The following is a 21,436-nucleotide window of genomic DNA, read 5'->3' on the forward strand; positions in this document are numbered from 1 at the left end:
ACAGATGAGAACTTGTTTAGAACAACTGAAAGAGAATCTGCAAGTCAGTTCTTAGTGTAGAAAAGGTAGCTAAGATAAGGAAAATCCTTAATTCGAGTTAAGATAACATCAAACAGTGTATGAATCCTATATTCATTACTTAAAGGAGACTAGAGTGGTAAATGTGTGTTATACAAGGCAGAATACCATTGAAATAGAGAAAGAAACACGTTCGGCAGCTTTGGAAAGCCTTACACTACACTGAAATGTAGTACTACACTCTATAACACAGTTCAGAGACAATGTTCCCTAGCTCCCTCAGTTCATAACAGTGTGTAGGAAGTTGTTTGATAAGGTGGGCAAAGCTTATACTTGGGCCAGAAGGAAGAATATAGGAAACTACATGAAAACATGAATAATTCATTGAAAATGACTGTAAACAGATGAGAACTTGTTGAGAACAGCTGAAAGAGAATCTCCAAGTCAGTTCTTAGTGTAGAAAAGGTAGCTAAGATAAGGGAAATCCTTAATTCCAGTTAAGATCACATGAAACACTCTATGAATCCTATATTCTTTACTTAAAGGAGACTAGAGTGGTAAATGTGTGTTATACAAGGCAGAATACCATTGAAATAGAGAAACAAACACGTTCGGCAGCTTTGGAAAGCCTTACACTTCACTGAAATGTAGTACTACACTCTATAACACAGTTGAGAGACAATGTTCCCGAGCTGCCTCAGTTCATAACAGTGTGTAGGAAGTTGTTTGATAAAGTGGGCAAAGCTTATACTTGGGCCAGAAGGCAGAATATCGGAAACTACATGAAAACATGAATAATTCAGTGAAAATGACTGTAAACAGATGAGAACTTGTTTAGAACAGATGAAAGAGATTCTCCAAGTCAGTTCTTAGTGTAGAAAAGGTAGCTAAATCAGGGAAATCCTTAATTCGAGTTAAGATAACATCAAACACTGTATGAATCCTATATTGTTTACTTAAAGGAGACTAGAGTGGTAAATGTGTGTTATATAAGGCAGAATACCATTGAAATAGAGAAAGAAACACGTTTGGCAGCTTTGGAAAGCCTTACACTACACTGAAATGTAGTACTACACTCTATAACACAGTTCAGAGACAATGTTCCCTAGCTCCCTCAGTTCATAACAGTGTGTAGGAAGTTGTTTGATAAAGTGGGCAAAGCTTATACTTGGGCCAGAAGGCAGAATATAGGAAACTACATGAAAACATGAATAATTCATTGAAAATGACTGTAAACACATGAGAACTTGTTTAGAACAGCTGAAAGAGAATCTCCAAGTCAGTTAATAGTGTAGAAAAGGTAGCTAAATCCGGGAAATCCTTAATTCGAGTTAAGATAACATCAAACACTGTATGAATCCTATATTGTTTACTTAAAGGAGACTAGAGTGGTAAATGTGTGTTATATAAGGCAGAATACCATTGAAATAGAGAAAGAAACACGTTTGGAAGCTTTGGAAATCCTTAGACTTCACTGAAATGTAGTACTACACTCTATAACACAGTTGAGAGACAATGTTCCTAGCTCCCTCAGTTCATAACAGTGTGTAGGAAGTTGTTTGATAAAGTGGGCAAAGCTTATACTTGGGCCAGAAGGCAGAATATAGGAAACTACATGAAAACATGAATAATTCATTGAAAATGACTGTAAACACATGAGAACTTGTTTAGAACAGCTGAAAGAGAATCTCCAAGTCAGTTAATAGTGTAGAAAAGGTAGCTAAGATCCGGGAAATCCTTAATTGGAGTTAAGATCACATGAAACACTGTAGGAATCCTATATTCTTTACTTAAAGGAAACTAGTGTGGTAAATGTGTGTTATACAAGGCAGAATACCATTGAAATAGAGAAAGAAACACGTTCGGCAGCTTTGGAAAGGCTTACACTTCACTGAAATGTAGTACTACACTCTATAACACAGTTGAGAGACAATGTTCCCTAGCTGCCTCAGTTCATAACAGAGTGTAGGAAGGTGTTTGATAAAGTAAGCAAAGCTTATACTTGGGCCAGAAGGCAGAATATAGGAAACTACATGAAAACATGAATAATTCAGTGAAAATGACTGTAAACAGATGAGAACTTGTTTAGAACAGCTGAAAGAGAAACTCCAAGTCATTTCTTAGTGTAGAAAAGGTAGCTAAGATAAGGGAAATCCTTAATACCAGTTAAGATCCCATGAAACATTGTATGAATCCTATATTCTTTACTTAAAGGAAACTAGAGTGGTAAATGTGTGTTATACAATGCAGAATACCTTGAAATAGAGAAAGAAACACTTTCGGCAGCTTTGGAAAGGCTTACACTTCACTGAAATGTAGTACTACACTCTATAACACAGTTGAGAGACAATGTTCCCTAACTGCCTCAGTTCATAACAGAGTGTAGGAAGGTGTTTGATAAAGTGGGCAAAGCTTATACTTGGGCCAGAAGGCAGAATATAGGAAACTACATGAAAACATGAATAATTCAGTGAAAATGACTGTAAACAGATGAGAACTTGTTTAGAACAACTGAAAGAGAATCTGCAAGTCAGTTCTTAGTGTAGAAAAGGTAGCTAAGATAAGGAAAATCCTTAATTCGAGTTAAGATAACATCAAACAGTGTATGAATCCTATATTCATTACTTAAAGGAGACTAGAGTGGTAAATGTGTGTTATACAAGGCAGAATACCATTGAAATAGAGAAAGAAACACGTTCGGCAGCTTTGGAAAGCCTTACACTACACTGAAATGTAGTACTACACTCTATAACACAGTTCAGAGACAATGTTCCCTAGCTCCCTCAGTTCATAACAGTGTGTAGGAAGTTGTTTGATAAGGTGGGCAAAGCTTATACTTGGGCCAGAAGGAAGAATATAGGAAACTACATGAAAACATGAATAATTCATTGAAAATGACTGTAAACAGATGAGAACTTGTTGAGAACAGCTGAAAGAGAATCTCCAAGTCAGTTCTTAGTGTAGAAAAGGTAGCTAAGATAAGGGAAATCCTTAATTCCAGTTAAGATCACATGAAACACTCTATGAATCCTATATTCTTTACTTACAGGAGACTAGAGTGGTAAATGTGTGTTATACAAGGCAGAATACCATTGAAATAGAGAAACAAACACGTTCGGCAGCTTTGGAAAGCCTTACACTTCACTGAAATGTAGTACTACACTCTATAACACAGTTGAGAGACAATGTTCCCGAGCTGCCTCAGTTCATAACAGTGTGTAGGAAGTTGTTTGATAAAGTGGGCAAAGCTTATACTTGGGCCAGAAGGCAGAATATCGGAAACTACATGAAAACATGAATAATTCAGTGAAAATGACTGTAAACAGATGAGAACTTGTTTAGAACAGATGAAAGAGATTCTCCAAGTCAGTTCTTAGTGTAGAAAAGGTAGCTAAATCCGGGAAATCCTTAATTCGAGTTAAGATAACATCAAACACTGTATGAATCCTATATTGTTTACTTAAAGGAGACTAGAGTGGTAAATGTGTGTTATATAAGGCAGAGTACCATTGAAATAGAGAAAGAAACACGTTTGGCAGCTTTGGAAAGCCTTACACTTCACTGAAATGTAGTACTACACTCTATAACACAGTTGAGAGACAATGTTCCTAGCTCCCTCAGTTCATAACAGTGTGTAGGAAGTTGTTTGATAAAGTGGGCAAAGCTTATACTTGGGCCAGAAGGCAGAATATAGGAAACTACATGAAAACATGAAAAATTCATTGAAAATGACTGTGAACACATGAGAACTTGTTTAGAACAGCTGAAAGAGAATCTCCAAGTCATTTCTTAGTGTAGAAAAGGTAGCTAAGATCGTGGAAATCCTTAATTCGAGTTAAGATCACATGAAACACTGTATGAATCCTATATTCTTTACTTAAAGAAAACTAGAGTGGTAAATGTGTGTTATACAAGGCAGAATACCATTGAAATAGAGAAAGAAACACGTTCGGCAGCTTTGGAAAGGCTTACACTTCACTGAAATGTAGTACTACACTCTATAACACAGTTGAGAGACAATGTTCCCTAGCTGCCTCAGTTCATGAAAGAGTGTAGGAAGGTGTTTGATAAAGTAGGCAAAGCTTACACTTGGGCCAGAAGGCAGAATATAGGAAACTACATGAAAACATGAATAATTCAGTGAAAATGACTGTAAACAGATGAGAACTTGTTTAGAACAGCTGAAAGAGAAACTCCAAGTCAGTTCTTAGTGTAGAAAAGGTAGCTAAGATAAGGGAAATCCTTAATACCAGTTAAGAACCCATGAAACATTGTATGAATCCTATAATCTTTACTTAAAGGAAACTAGAGTGGTAAATGTGTGTTATACAAGGCAGAATACCATTGAAATAGAGAAAGAAACACTTTCGGCAGCTTTGGAAAGGCTTACACTTCACTGAAATGTAGTACTACACTCTATAACACAGTTGAGAGACAATGTTCCCTAGCTGCCTCAGTTCATAACAGAGTGTAGGAAGGTGTTTGATAAAGTGGGCAAAGCTTATACTTGGGCCAGAAGGCAGAATATAGGAAACTACATGAAAACATGAATAATTCAGTGAAAATGACTGTAAACAGATGAGAACTTGTTTAGAACAGCTGAAAGAGAATCTCCAAGTCAGTTTTTAGTGTAGAAAAGGTAGCTAAGATAAGGAAAATCCTTAATTCGAGTTAAGATAACATCAAAGACTGTATGAATCCTATATTCATTACTTAAAGGAGACTAGAGTGGTAAATGTGTGTTATACAAGGCAGAATACCATTGAAATAGAGAAAGAAACACGTTCGGCAGCTTTGGAAAGCCTTACACTACACTGAAATGTAGTACTACACTCTATAACACAGTTCAGAGACAATGTTCCCTAGCTCCCTCAGTTCATAACAGTGTGTAGGAAGTTGTTTGATAAGGTGGGCAAAGCTTATACTTGGGCCAGAAGGCAGAATATAGGAAACTACATGAAAACATGAATAATTCATTGAAAATGACTGTAAACAGATGAGAACTTGTTTAGAACAGCTGAAAGAGAATCTCCAAGTCAGTTCTTAGTGTAGAAAAGGTAGCTAAATCCGGGAAATCCTTAATTCGAGTTAAGATAACATCAAACACTGTATGAATCCTATATTGTTTACTTAAAGGAGACTAGAGTGGTAAATGTGTGTTATATAAGGCAGAATACCATTGAAATAGAGAAAGAAACACGTTTGGCAGCTTTGGAAAGCCTTACACTTCACTGAAATGTAGTACTACACTCTATAACACAGTTGAGAGACAATGTTCCTAGCTCCCTCAGTTCATAACAGTGTGTAGGAAGTTGTTTGATAAAGTGGGCAAAGCTTATACTTGGGCCAGAAGGCAGAATATAGGAAACTACATGAAAACATGAAAAATTCATTGAAAATGACTGTAAACACATGAGAACTTGTTTAGAACAGCTGAAAGAGAATCTCCAAGTCAGTTCTTAGTGTAGAAAAGGTAGCTAAGATCCGGGAAATCCTTAATTCGAGTTAAGATCACATGAAACACTGTAGGAATCCTATATTCTTTACTTAAAGGAAACTAGTGTGGTAAATGTGTGTTATACAAGGCAGAATACCATTGAAATAGAGAAAGAAACACGTTCGGCAGCTTTGGAAAGGCTTACACTTCACTGAAATGTAGTACTACACTCTATAACACAGTTGAGAGACAATGTTCCCGAGCTGCCTCAGTTCATAACAGTGTGTAGGAAGTTGTTTGATAAAGTGGGAAAGCTTATACTTGGGCCAGAAGGCAGAATATCGGAAACTACATGAAAACATGAATAATTCAGTGAAAATGACTGTAAACAGATGAGAACTTGTTTAGAACAGATGAAAGAGATTCTCCAAGTCAGTTCTTAGTGTAGAAAAGGTAGCTAAATCCGGGAAATCCTTAATTCGAGTTAAGATAACATCAAACACTGTATGAATCCTATATTGTTTACTTAAAGGAGACTAGAGTGGTAAATGTGTGTTATATAAGGCAGAATACCATTGAAATAGAGAAAGAAACACTTTCGGCAGCTTTGGAAAGGCTTACACTTCACTGAAATGTAGTACTACACTCTATAACACAGTTGAGAGACAATGTTCCCTAGCTGCCTCAGTTCATAACAGAGTGTAGGAAGGTGTTTGATAAAGTGGGCAAAGCTTATACTTGGGCTAGAAGGCAGAATATAGGAAACTACATGAAAACATGAATAATTCAGTGAAAATGACTGTAAACAGATGAGAACTTGTTTAGAACAGCTGAAAGAGAATCTCCAAGTCAGTTTTTAGTGTAGAAAAGGTAGCTAAGATAAGGAAAATCCTTAATTCGAGTTAAGATAACATCAAAGACTGTATGAATCCTATATTCATTACTTAAAGGAGACTAGAGTGGTAAATGTGTGTTATACAAGGCAGAATACCATTGAAATAGAGAAAGAAACACGTTCGGCAGCTTTGGAAAGCCTTACACTACACTGAAATGTAGTACTACACTCTATAACACAGTTCAGAGACAATGTTCCCTAGCTCCCTCAGTTCATAACAGTGTGTAGGAAGTTGTTTGATAAGGTGGGCAAAGCTTATACTTGGGCCAGAAGGCAGAATATAGGAAACTACATGAAAACATGAATAATTCATTGAAAATGACTGTAAACAGATGAGAACTTGTTTAGAACAGCTGAAAGAGAATCTCCAAGTCAGTTCTTAGTGTAGAAAAGGTAGCTAAATCCGGGAAATCCTTAATTCGAGTTAAGATAACATCAAACACTGTATGAATCCTATATTGTTTACTTAAAGGAGACTAGAGTGGTAAATGTGTGTTATATAAGGCAGAATACCATTGAAATAGAGAAAGAAACACGTTTGGAAGCTTTGGAAATCCTTAGACTTCACTGAAATGTAGTACTACACTCTATAACACAGTTGAGAGACAATGTTCCTAGCTCCCTCAGTTCATAACAGTGTGTAGGAATTTGTTTGATAAAGTGGGCAAAGCTTATACTTGGGCCAGAAGGCAGAATATAGGAAACTACATGAAAACATGAATAATTCATTGAAAATGACTGTAAACACATGAGAACTTGTTTAGAACAGCTGAAAGAGAATCTCCAAGTCAGTTCTTAGTGTAGAAAAGGTAGCTAAGATCCGGGAAATCCTTAATTCGAGTTAAGATCACATGAAACACTGTAGGAATCCTATATTCTTTACTTAAAGGAAACTAGTGTGGTAAATGTGTGTTATACAAGGCAGAATACCATTGAAATAGAGAAAGAAACACGTTCGGCAGCTTTGGAAAGGCTTACACTTCACTGAAATGTAGTACTACACTCTATAACACAGTTGAGAGACAATGTTCCCTAGCTGCCTCAGTTCATGAAAGAGTGTAGGAAGGTGTTTGATAAAGTAGGCAAAGCTTACACTTGGGCCAGAAGGCAGAATATAGGAAACTACATGAAAACATGAATAATTCATTGAAAATGACTGTAAACAGATGAGAACTTGTTTAGAACAGCTGAAAGAGAATCTCCAAGTCAGTTCTTAGTGTAGAAAAGGTAGCTAAATCCGGGAAATCCTTAATTCGAGTTAAGATAACATCAAACACTGTATGAATCCTATATTGTTTACTTAAAGGAGACTAGAGTGGTAAATGTGTGTTATATAAGGCAGAATACCATTGAAATAGAGAAAGAAACACGTTTGGAAGCTTTGGAAATCCTTAGACTTCACTGAAATGTAGTACTACACTCTATAACACAGTTGAGAGACAATGTTCCTAGCTCCCTCAGTTCATAACAGTGTGTAGGAAGTTGTTTGATAAAGTGGGCAAAGCTTATACTTGGGCCAGAAGGCAGAATATAGGAAACTACATGAAAACATGAATAATTCATTGAAAATGACTGTAAACACATGAGAACTTGTTTAGAACAGCTGAAAGAGAATCTCCAAGTCAGTTCTTAGTGTAGAAAAGGTAGCTAAGATCCGGGAAATCCTTAATTCGAGTTAAGATCACATGAAACACTGTAGGAATCCTATATTCTTTACTTAAAGGAAACTAGTGTGGTAAATGTGTGTTATACAAGGCAGAATACCATTGAAATAGAGAAAGAAACACGTTCGGCAGCTTTGGAAAGGCTTACACTTCACTGAAATGTAGTACTACACTCTATAACACAGTTGAGAGACAATGTTCCCGAGCTGCCTCAGTTCATAACAGTGTGTAGGAAGTTGTTTGATAAAGTGGGCAAAGCTTATACTTGGGCCAGAAGGCAGAATATCGGAAACTACATGAAAACATGAATAATTCAGTGAAAATGACTGTAAACAGATGAGAACTTGTTTAGAACAGATGAAAGAGATTCTCCAAGTCAGTTCTTAGTGTAGAAAAGGTAGCTAAATCCGGGAAATCCTTAATTCGAGTTAAGATAACATCAAACACTGTATGAATCCTATATTGTTTACTTAAAGGAGACTAGAGTGGTAAATGTGTGTTATATAAGGCAGAATACCATTGAAATAGAGAAAGAAACACGTTTGGCAGCTTTGGAAAGCCTTACACTTCACTGAAATGTAGTACTACACTCTATAACACAGTTGAGAGACAATGTTCCTAGCTCCCTCAGTTCATAACAGTGTGTAGGAAGTTGTTTGATAAAGTGGGCAAAGCTTATACTTGGGCCAGAAGGCAGAATATAGGAAACTACATGAAAACATGAAAAATTCATTGAAAATGACTGTGAACACATGAGAACTTGTTTAGAACAGCTGAAAGAGAATCTCCAAGTCAGTTCTTAGTGTAGAAAAGGTAGCTAAGATCCGGGAAATCCTTAATTCGAGTTAAGATCACATGAAACACTGTAGGAATCCTATATTCTTTACTTAAAGGAAACTAGTGTGGTAAATGTGTGTTATACAAGGCAGAATACCATTGAAATAGAGAAAGAAACACGTTCGGCAGCTTTGGAAAGGCTTACACTTCACTGAAATGTAGTACTACACTCTATAACACAGTTGAGAGACAATGTTCCCTAGCTGCCTCAGTTCATGAAAGAGTGTAGGAAGGTGTTTGATAAAGTGGGCAAAGCTTATACTTGGGCTAGAAGGCAGAATATAGGAAACTACATGAAAACATGAATAATTCAGTGAAAATGACTGTAAACAGATGAGAACTTGTTTAGAACAGCTGAAAGAGAATCTCCAAGTCAGTTTTTAGTGTAGAAAAGGTAGCTAAGATAAGGAAAATCCTTAATTCGAGTTAAGATAACATCAAAGACTGTATGAATCCTATATTCATTACTTAAAGGAGACTAGAGTGGTAAATGTGTGTTATACAAGGCAGAATACCATTGAAATAGAGAAAGAAACACGTTCGGCAGCTTTGGAAAGCCTTACACTACACTGAAATGTAGTACTACACTCTATAACACAGTTCAGAGACAATGTTCCCTAGCTCCCTCAGTTCATAACAGTGTGTAGGAAGTTGTTTGATAAGGTGGGCAAAGCTTATACTTGGGCCAGAAGGCAGAATATAGGAAACTACATGAAAACATGAATAATTCATTGAAAATGACTGTAAACAGATGAGAACTTGTTTAGAACAGCTGAAAGAGAATCTCCAAGTCAGTTCTTAGTGTAGAAAAGGTAGCTAAATCCGGGAAATCCTTAATTCGAGTTAAGATAACATCAAACACTGTATGAATCCTATATTGTTTACTTAAAGGAGACTAGAGTGGTAAATGTGTGTTATATAAGGCAGAATACCATTGAAATAGAGAAAGAAACACGTTTGGAAGCTTTGGAAATCCTTAGACTTCACTGAAATGTAGTACTACACTCTATAACACAGTTGAGAGACAATGTTCCTAGCTCCCTCAGTTCATAACAGTGTGTAGGAAGTTGTTTGATAAAGTGGGCAAAGCTTATACTTGGGCCAGAAGGCAGAATATAGGAAACTACATGAAAACATGAATAATTCATTGAAAATGACTGTAAACACATGAGAACTTGTTTAGAACAGCTGAAAGAGAATCTCCAAGTCAGTTCTTAGTGTAGAAAAGGTAGCTAAGATCCGGGAAATCCTTAATTCGAGTTAAGATCACATGAAACACTGTAGGAATCCTATATTCTTTACTTAAAGGAAACTAGTGTGGTAAATGTGTGTTATACAAGGCAGAATACCATTGAAATAGAGAAAGAAACACGTTCGGCAGCTTTGGAAAGGCTTACACTTCACTGAAATGTAGTACTACACTCTATAACACAGTTGAGAGACAATGTTCCCGAGCTGCCTCAGTTCATAACAGTGTGTAGGAAGTTGTTTGATAAAGTGGGCAAAGCTTATACTTGGGCCAGAAGGCAGAATATCGGAAACTACATGAAAACATGAATAATTCAGTGAAAATGACTGTAAACAGATGAGAACTTGTTTAGAACAGATGAAAGAGATTCTCCAAGTCAGTTCTTAGTGTAGAAAAGGTAGCTAAATCCGGGAAATCCTTAATTCGAGTTAAGATAACATCAAACACTGTATGAATCCTATATTGTTTACTTAAAGGAGACTAGAGTGGTAAATGTGTGTTATATAAGGCAGAATACCATTGAAATAGAGAAAGAAACACGTTTGGCAGCTTTGGAAAGCCTTACACTTCACTGAAATGTAGTACTACACTCTATAACACAGTTGAGAGACAATGTTCCTAGCTCCCTCAGTTCATAACAGTGTGTAGGAAGTTGTTTGATAAAGTGGGCAAAGCTTATACTTGGGCCAGAAGGCAGAATATAGGAAACTACATGAAAACATGAATAATTCATTGAAAATGACTGTAAACACATGAGAACTTGTGTAGAACAGCTGAAAGAGAATCTCCAAGTCATTTCTTAGTGTAGAAAAGGTAGCTAAGATCCTGGAAATCCTTAATTCGAGTTAAGATCACATGAAACACTGTATGAATCCTATATTCTTTACTTAAAGGAAACTAGAGTGGTAAATGTGTGTTATACAAGGCAGAATACCATTGAAATAGAGAAAGAAACACGTTCGGCAGCTTTGGAAAGGCTTACACTTCACTGAAATGTAGTACTACACTCTATAACACAGTTGAGAGACAATGTTCCCTAGCTGCCTCAGTTCATGAAAGAGTGTAGGAAGGTGTTTGATAAAGTAGGCAAAGCTTATACTTGGGCCAGAAGGCAGAATATAGGAAACTACATGAAAACATGAATAATTCAGTGAAAATGACTGTAAACAGATGAGAACTTGTTTAGAACAGCTGAAAGAGAAACTCCAAGTCAGTTCTTAGTGTAGAAAAGGTAGCTAAGATAAGGGAAATCCTTAATACCAGTTAAGATCCCATGAAACATTGTATGAATCCTATAATATTTACTTAAAGGAAACTAGAGTGGTAAATGTGTGTTATACAAGGCAGAATACCATTGAAATAGAGAAAGAAACACTTTCGGCAGCTTTGGAAAGGCTTACACTTCACTGAAATGTAGTACTACACTCTATAACACAGTTGAGAGACAATGTTCCCTAGCTGCCTCAGTTCATAACAGAGTGTAGGAAGGTGTTTGATAAAGTGGGCAAAGCTTATACTTGGGCCAGAAGGCAGAATATAGGAAACTACATGAAAACATGAATAATTCAATGAAAATGACTGTAAACAGATGAGAACTTGTTTAGAACAGCTGAAAGAGAATCTCCAAGTCAGTTCTTAGTGTACAAAAGGTAGCTAAGATAAGGAAAATCCTTAATTCGAATTAAGATAACATCAAAAACTGTATGAATCCTATATTCATTACTTAAAGGAGACTAGAGTGGTAAATGTGTGTTATACAAGGCAGAATACCATTGAAATAGAGAAAGAAACACGTTCGGCAGCTTTGGAAAGCCTTACACTACACTGAAATGTAGTACTACACTCTATAACACAGTTCAGAGACAATGTTCCCTAGCTCCCTCAGTTCATAACAGTGTGTAGGAAGTTGTTTGATAAGGTGGGCAAACCTTATACTTGGGCCAGAAGGCAGAATATAGGAAACTACATGAAAACATGAATAATTCAGTGAAAATGACTGTAAACAGATGAGAACTTGTTTAGAACAGATGAAAGAGATTCTCCAAGTCAGTTCTTAGTGTAGAAAAGGTAGCTAAATCCGGAAAATCCTTAATTCGAGTTAAGATAACATCAAACACTGTATGAATCCTATATTGTTTACTTAAAGGAGACTAGAGTCGTAAATGTGTGTTATATAAGGCAGAATACCATTGAAATAGAGAAAGAAACAGGTTTGGCAGCTTTGGAAAGCCTTACACTTCACTGAAATGTAGTACTACACTCTATAACACAGTTGAGAGACAATGTTCCTAGCTCCCTCAGTTCATAACAGTGTGTAGGAAGTTGTTTGATAAAGTGGGCAAAGCTTATACTTGGGCCAGAAGGCAGAATATAGGAAACTACATGAAAACATGAATAATTCATTGAAAATGACTGTAAACACATGAGAACTTGTTTAGAACAGCTGAAAGAGAATCTCCAAGTCATTTCTAAGTGTAGAAAAGGTAGCTAAGATCCTGGAAATTCTTAATTCGAGTTAAGATCACATGAAACACTGTATGAATCCTATATTCTTTACTTAAAGGAAACTAGAGTGGTAAATGTGTGTTATACAAGGCAGAATACCATTGAAAAGAGAAAGAAACACGTTCGGCAGCTTTGGAAAGGCTTACACTTCACTGAAATGTAGTACTACACTCTATAACACAGTTGAGAGACAATGTTCCCTAGCTGCCTCAGTTCATGAAAGAGTGTAGGAAGGTGTTTGATAAAGTAGGCAAAGCTTACACTTGGGCCAGAAGGCAGAATATAGGAAACTACATGAAAACATGAATAATTCAGTGAAAATGACTGTAAACAGATGAGAACTTGTTTAGAACAGCTGAAAGAGAAACTCCAAGTCAGTTCTTAGTGTAGAAAAGGTAGCTAAGATAAGGGAAATCCTTAATACCAGTTAAGAACCCATGAAACATTGTATGAATCCTATAATCTTTACTTAAAGGAAACTAGAGTGGTAAATGTGTGTTATACAAGGCAGAATACCATTGAAATAGAGAAAGAAACACTTTCGGCAGCTTTGGAAAGGCTTACACTTCACTGAAATGTAGTACTACACTCTATAACACAGTTGAGAGACAATGTTCCCTAGCTGCCTCAGTTCATAACAGAGTGTAGGAAGGTGTTTGATAAAGTGGGCAAAGCTTATACTTGGGCCAGAAGGCAGAATATAGGAAACTACATGAAAACATGAATAATTCAGTGAAAATGACTGTAAACAGATGAGAACTTGTTTAGAACAGCTGAAAGAGAATCTCCAAGTCAGTTCTTAGTGTAGAAAAGGTAGCTAAGATAAGGAAAATCCTTAATTCGAGTTAAGATAACATCAAAGACTGTATGAATCCTATATTCATTACTTAAAGGAGACTAGAGTGGTAAATGTGTGTTATACAAGGCAGAATACCATTGAAATAGAGAAAGAAACACGTTCGGCAGCTTTGGAAAGCCTTACACTACACTGAAATGTAGTACTACACTCTATAACACAGTTCAGAGACAATGTTCCCTAGCTCCCTCAGTTCATAACAGTGTGTAGGAAGTTGTTTGATAAGGTGGGCAAAGCTTATACTTGGGCCAGAAGGCAGAATATAGGAAACTACATGAAAACATGAATAATTCATTGAAAATGACTGTAAACAGATGAGAACTTGTTTAGAACAGCTGAAAGAGAATCTCCAAGTCAGTTCTTAGTGTAGAAAAGGTAGCTAAATCCGGGAAATCCTTAATTCGATTTAAGATAACATCAAACACTGTATGAATCCTATATTGTTTACTTAAAGGAGACTAGAGTGGTAAATGTGTGTTATATAAGGCAGAATACCATTGAAATAGAGAAAGAAACACGTTTGGAAGCTTTGGAAATCCTTAGACTTCACTGAAATGTAGTACTACACTCTATAACACAGTTGAGAGACAATGTTCCTAGCTCCCTCAGTTCATAACAGTGTGTAGGAAGTTGTTTGATAAAGTGGGCAAAGCTTATACTTGGGCCAGAAGGCAGAATATAGGAAACTACATGAAAACATGAATAATTCATTGAAAATGACTGTAAACACATGAGAACTTGTTTAGAACAGCTGAAAGAGAATCTCCAAGTCAGTTCTTAGTGTAGAAAAGGTAGCTAAGATCCGGGAAATCCTTAATTCGAGTTAAGATCACATGAAACACTGTAGGAATCCTATATTCTTTACTTAAAGGAAACTAGTGTGGTAAATGTGTGTTATACAAGGCAGAATACCATTGAAATAGAGAAAGAAACACGTTCGGCAGCTTTGGAAAGGCTTACACTTCACTGAAATGTAGTACTACACTCTATAACACAGTTGAGAGACAATGTTCCCTAGCTGCCTCAGTTCATAACAGAGTGTAGGAAGGTGTTTGATAAAGTAGGCAAAGCTTATACTTGGGACAGAAGGCAGAATATAGGAAACTACATGAAAACATGAATAATTCAGTGAAAATGACTGTAAACAGATGAGAACTTGTTTAGAACAGCTGAAAGAGAAACTCCAAGTCATTTCTTAGTGTAGAAAAGGTAGCTAAGATAAGGGAAATCCTTAATACCAGTTAAGATCACATGAAACACTGTAGGAATCCTATATTCTTTACTTAAAGGAAACTAGTGTGGTAAATGTGTGTTATACAAGGCAGAATACCATTGAAATAGAGAAAGAAACACCTTCGGCAGCTTTGGAAAGGCTTACACTTCACTGAAATGTAGTACTACACTCTATAACACAGTTGAGAGACAATGTTCCCTAGCTGCCTCAGTTCATAACAGAGTGTAGGAAGGTGTTTGATAAAGTAGGCAAAGCTTATACTTGGGACAGAAGGCAGAATATAGGAAACTACATGAAAACATGAATAATTCAGTGAAAATGACTGTAAACAGACGAGAACTTGTTTAGAACAGCTGAAAGAGAAACTCCAAGTCATTTCTTAGTGTAGAAAAGGTAGCTAAGATAAGGGAAATCCTTAATACCTGTTAAGATCCCATGAAACATTGTATGAATCCTATATTCTTTACTTAAAGGAAACTAGAGTGGTAAATGTGTGTTATACAATGCAGAATACCTTGAAATAGAGAAAGAAACACTTTCGGCAGCTTTGGAAAGGCTTACACTTCACTGAAATGTAGTACTACACTCTATAACACAGTTGAGAGACAATGTTCCCTAGCTGCCTCAGTTCATAACAGAGTGTAGGAAGGTGTTTGATAAAGTGGGCAAAGCTTATACTTGGGCCAGAAGGCAGAATATAGGAAACTACATGAAAACATGAATAATTCAGTGAAAATGACTGTAAACAGATGAGAACTTGTTTAGAACAGCTGAAAGAGAATCTGCAAGTCAGTTCTTAGTGTAGAAAAGGTAGCTAAGATAAGGAAAATCCTTAATTCGAGTTAAGATTACATCAAACAGTGTATGAATCCTATATTCATTACTTAAAGGAGACTAGAGTGGTAAATGTGTGTTATACAAGGCAGAATACCATTGAAATAGAGAAAGAAACACGTTCGGCAGCTTTGGAAAGCCTTACACTACACTGAAATGTAGTACTACACTCTATAACACAGTTCAGAGACAATGTTCCCTAGCTCCCTCAGTTCATAACAGTGTGTAGGAAGTTGTTTGATAAGGTGGGCAAAGCTTATACTTGGGCCAGAAGGAAGAATATAGGAAACTACATGAAAACATGAATAATTCATTGAAAATGACTGAAAACAGATGAGAACTTGTTGAGAACAGCTGAAAGAGAATCTCCAAGTCAGTTCTTAGTGTAGAAAAGGTAGCTAAGATAAGGGAAATCCTTAATTCCAGTTAAGATCACATGAAACACTCTATGAATCCTATATTCTTTACTTAAAGGAGACTAGAGTGGTAAATGTGTGTTATACAAGGCAGAATACCATTGAAATAGAGAAACAAACACGTTCGGCAGCTTTGGAAAGCCTTACACTTCACTGAAATGTAGTACTACACTCTATAACACAGTTGAGAGACAATGTTCCCGAGCTGCCTCAGTTCATAACAGTGTGTAGGAAGTTGTTTGATAAAGTGGGCAAAGCTTATACTTGGGCCAGAAGGCAGAATATCGGAAACTACATGAAAACATGAATAATTCAGTGAAAATGACTGTAAACAGATGAGAACTTGTTTAGAACAGATGAAAGAGATTCTCCAAGTCAGTTCTTAGTGTAGAAAAGGTAGCTAAATCCGGGAAATCCTTAATTCGAGTTAAGATAACATCAAACACTGTATGAATCCTATATTGTTTACTTAAAGGAGACTAGAGTGGTAAATGTGTGTTATATAAGGCAGAATACCATTGAAATAGAGAAAGAAACACGTTTGGCAGCTTTGGAAAGCCTTACACTTCACTGAAATGTAGTACTACACTCTATAACACAGTTGAGAGACAATGTTCCTAGCTCCCTCAGTTCATAACAGTGTGTAGGAAGTTGTTTGATAAAGTGGGAAAGCTTAGACTTGGGCCAGAAGGCAGAATATAGGAAACTACATGAAAACATGAATAATTCATTGAAAATGACTGTAAACACATGAGAACTTGTTTAGAACAGCTGAAAGAGAATCTCCAAGTCAGTTCTTAGTGTAGAAAAGGTAGCTAAGATCCTGGAAATCCTTAATTCGAGTTAAGATCACATGAAACACTGTATGAATCCTATATTCTTTACTTAAAGGAAACTAGAGTGGTAAATGTGTGTTATACAAGGCAGAATACCATTGAAATAGAGAAAGAAACACGTTCGGCAGCTTTGGAAAGGCTTACACTTCACTGAAATGTAGTACTACACTCTATAACACAGTTGAGAGACAATGTTCCCTAGCTGCCTCAGTTCATGAAAGAGTGTAGGAAGGTGTTTGATAAAGTAGGCAAAGCTTATACTTGGGCCATAAGGCAGAATATAGGAAACTACATGAAAACATGAATAATTCAGTGAAAATGACTGTAAACAGATGAGAACTTGTTTAGAACAGCTGAAAGAGAATCTCCAAGTCAGTTCTTAGTGTAGAAAAGGTAGCTAAGATAAGGAAAATCCTTAATTCGAGTTAAGATAACATCAAAAACTGTATGAATCCTATATTCATTACTTAAAGGAGACTAGAGTGGTAAATGTGTGTTATACAAGGCAGAATACCATTGAAATAGAGAAAGAAACACATTCGGCAGCTTTGGAAAGCCTTACACTACACTGAAATGTAGTACTACACTCTATAACACAGTTCAGAGACAATGTTCCCTAGCTCCCTCAGTTCATAACAGTGTGTAGGAAGTTGTTTGATAAGGTGGGCAAACCTTATACTTGGGCCAGAAGGCAGAATATAGGAAACTACATGAAAACATGAATAATTCATTGAAAATGACTGTAAACAGATGAGAACTTCTTTAGAACAGCTGAAAGAGAATCTGCAAGTCAGTTCTTAGTGTAGAAAAGGTAGCTAAGATAAGGGAAATCCTTAATTCCAGTTAAGATCACATGAAACACTCTATGAATCCTATATTCTTTACTTAAAGGAGACTAGAGTGGTAAATGTGTGTTATACAAGGCAGAATACTATTGAAATAGAGAAACAAACACGTTCGGCAGCTTTGGAAAGCCTTACACTTCACTGAAATGTAGTACTACACTCTATAACACAGTTGAGAGACAATGTTCCCGAGCTGCCTCAGTTCATAACAGTGTGTAGGAAGTTGTTTGATAAAGTGGGCAAAGCTTATACTTGGGCCAGAAGGCAGAATATATGAAACTACATGAAAACATGAATAATTCAGTGAAAATGACTGTAAACAGATGAGAACTTGTTTAGAACAGATGAAAGAGATTCTCCAAGTCAGTTCTTAGTGTAGAAAAGGTAGCTAAATCCGGAAAATCCTTAATTCGAGTTAAGATAACATCAAACACTGTATGAATCCTATATTGTTTACTTAAAGGAGACTAGAGTCGTAAATGTGTGTTATATAAGGCAGAATACCATTGAAATAGAGAAAGAAACACGTTTGGCAGCTTTGGAAAGCCTTACACTTCACTGAAATGTAGTACTACACTCTATAACACAGTTGAGAGACAATGTTCCTAGCTCCCTCAGTTCATAACAGTGTGTAGGAAGTTGTTTGATAAAGTGGGCAAAGCTTATACTTGGGCCAGAAGGCAGAATATAGGAAACTACATGAAAACATGAATAATTCATTGAAAATGACTGTAAACACATGAGAACTTGTTTAGAACAGCTGAGAGAATCTCCAAGTCATTTCTTAGTGTAGAAAAGGTAGCTAAGATCCTGGAAATCCTTAATTTGAGTTAAGATCACATGAAACACTGTATGAATCCTATATTCTTTACTTAAAGGAAACTAGAGTGGTAAATGTGTGTTATACAAGGCAGAATACCATTGAAATAGAGAAAGAAACACGTTCGGCAGCTTTGGAAAGGCTTACACTTCACTGAAATGTAGTACTACACTCTATAACACAGTTGAGAGACAATGTTCCCTAGCTGCCTCAGTTCATGAAAGAGTGTAGGAAGGTGTTTGATAAAGTAGGCAAAGCTTATACTTGGGCCAGAAGGCAGAATATAGGAAACTACATGAAAACATGAATAATTCAGTGAAAATGACTGTAAACAGATGAGAACTTGTTTAGAACAGCTGAAAGAGAAACTCCAAGTCAGTTCTTAGTGTAGAAAAGGTAGCTAAGATAAGGGAAATCCTTAATACCAGTTAAGATCCCATGAAACATTGTATGAATCCTATAATCTTTACTTAAAGGAAAATAGAGTGGTAAATGTGTGTTATACAAGGCAGAATACCATTGAAATAGAGAAAGAAACACATTCGGCAGCTTTGGAAAGGCTTACACTTCTCTGAAATGTAGTACTACACTCTATAACACAGTTGAGAGACAATGTTCCCTAGCTGCCTCAGTTCATAACAGAGTGTAGGAAGGTGTTTGATAAAGTGGGCAAAGCTTATACTTGGGCCAGAAGGCAGAATATAGGAAACTACATGAAAACATGAATAATTCAGTGAAAATGACTGTAAACAGATGAGAACTTGTTTAGAACAACTGAAAGAGAATCTCCAAGTCAGTTCTTAGTGTAGAAAAGGTAGCTAAGATAAGGAAAATCCTTAATTCGAGTTAAGATAACATCAAACACTGTATGAATCCTATATTCATTACTTAAAGGAGACTAGAGTGGTAAATGTGTGTTATACAAGGCAGAATACCATTGAAATAGAGAAAGAAACACGTTCGGCAGCTTTGGAAAGCCTTACACTACACTGAAATGTAGTACTACACTCTATAACACAGTTCAGAGACAATGTTCCCTAGCTCCCTCAGTTCATAACAGTGTGTAGGAAGTTGTTTGATAAGGTGGGCAAAGCTTATACTTGGGCCAGAAGGCAGAATATAGGAAACTACATGAAAACATTAATAATTCATTGAAAATGACTGTAAACAGATGAGAACTTGTTTAGAACAGCTGAAAGAGAATCTCCAAGTCAGTTCTTAGTGTAGAAAAGGTAGCTAAATCCGGGAAATCCTTAATTCGAGTTAAGATAACATCAAACACTGTATGAATCCTATATTGTTTACTTAAAGGAGACTAGAGTGGTAAATGTGTGTTATATAAGGCAGAATACCATTGAAATAGAGAAAGAAACACGTTTGGAAGCTTTGGAAATCCTTAGACTTCACTGAAATGTAGTACTACACTCTATAACACAGTTGAGAGACAATGTTCCTAGCTCCCTCAGTTCATAACAGTGTGTAGGAAGTTGTTTGATAAAGTGGGCAAAGCTTATGCTTGGGCCAGAAGGCAGAATATAGGAAACTACATGAAAACATGAATAATTCATTGAAAATGACTGTAAAAACATGAGAACTTGTTTAGAACAGCTGAAAGAGAATCTCCAAGTCAGTTAATAGTGTAGAAAAGGTAGCTAAGATCCGGGAAATCCTTAATTCGAGTTAAGATCACATGAAACACTGTAGGAATCCTATATTCTTTACTTAAAGGAAACTAGTGTGGTAAATGTGTGTTATACAAGGCAGAATACCATTGAAATAGAGAAAGAAACACGTTCGGCAGCTTTGGAAAGGCTTACACTTCACTGAAATGTAGTACTACACTCTATAACACAGTTGAGAGACAATGTTCCCTAGCTGCCTCAGTTCATAACAGAGTGTAGGAAGGTGTTTGATAAAGTAGGCAAAGCTTATACTTAGGCCAGAAGGCAGAATATAGGAAACTACATGAAAACATGAATAATTCAGTGAAAATGACTGTAAACAGATGAGAACTTGTTTAGAACAGCTGAAAGAGAAACTCCAAGTCATTTCTTAGTGTAGAAAAGGTAGCTAAGATAAGGGAAATCCTTAATACCAGTTAAGATCCCATGAAACATTGTATGAATCCTATATTCTTTACTTAAAGGAAACTAGAGTGGTAAATGTGTGTTATACAATGCAGAATACCTTGAAATAGAGAAAGAAACACTTTCGGCAGCTTTGGAAAGGCTTACACTTCACTGAAATGTAGTACTACACTCTATAACACAGTTGAGAGACAATGTTCCCTAGCTGCCTCAGTTCATAACAGAGTGTAGGAAGGTGTTTGATAAAGTGGGCAAAGCTTATACTTGGGCCAGAAGGCAGAATATAGGAAACTACATGAAAACATGAATAATTCAGTGAAAATGACTGTAAACAGATGAGAACTTGTTTAGAACAGATGAAAGAGATTCTCCAAGTCAGTTCTTAGTGTAGAAAAGGTAGCTAAATCCGGGAAATCCTTAATTCGAGTTAAGATAACATCAAACACTGTATGAATCCTATATTGTTTACTTAAAGGAGACTAGAGTCGTAAATGTGTGTTATATAAGGCAGAATACCATTGAAATAGAGAAAGAAACACGTTTGGCAGCTTTGGAAAGCCTTACACTTCACTGAAATGTAGTACTACACTCTATAACACAGTTGAGAGACAATGTTCCTAGCTCCCTCAGTTCATAACAGTGTGTAGGAAGTTGTTTGATAAAGTGGGCAAAGCTTATACTTGGGCCAGAAGGCAGAATATAGGAAACTACATGAAAACATGAATAATTCATTGAAAATGACTGTAAACACATGAGAACTTGTGTAGAACAGCTGAAAGAGAATCTCCAAGTCATTTCTTAGTGTAGAAAAGGTAGCTAAGATCCTGGAAATCCTTAATTCGAGTTAAGATCACATGAAACACTGTATGAATCCTATATTCTTTACTTAAAGGAAACTAGAGT

Source organism: Pipistrellus hanaki (genome assembly GCF_964339955.1).
Source record: "Pipistrellus hanaki genome assembly, chromosome: 13".
In the NCBI taxonomy this organism is placed as follows: Eukaryota; Metazoa; Chordata; class Mammalia; order Chiroptera; family Vespertilionidae; genus Pipistrellus; species Pipistrellus hanaki.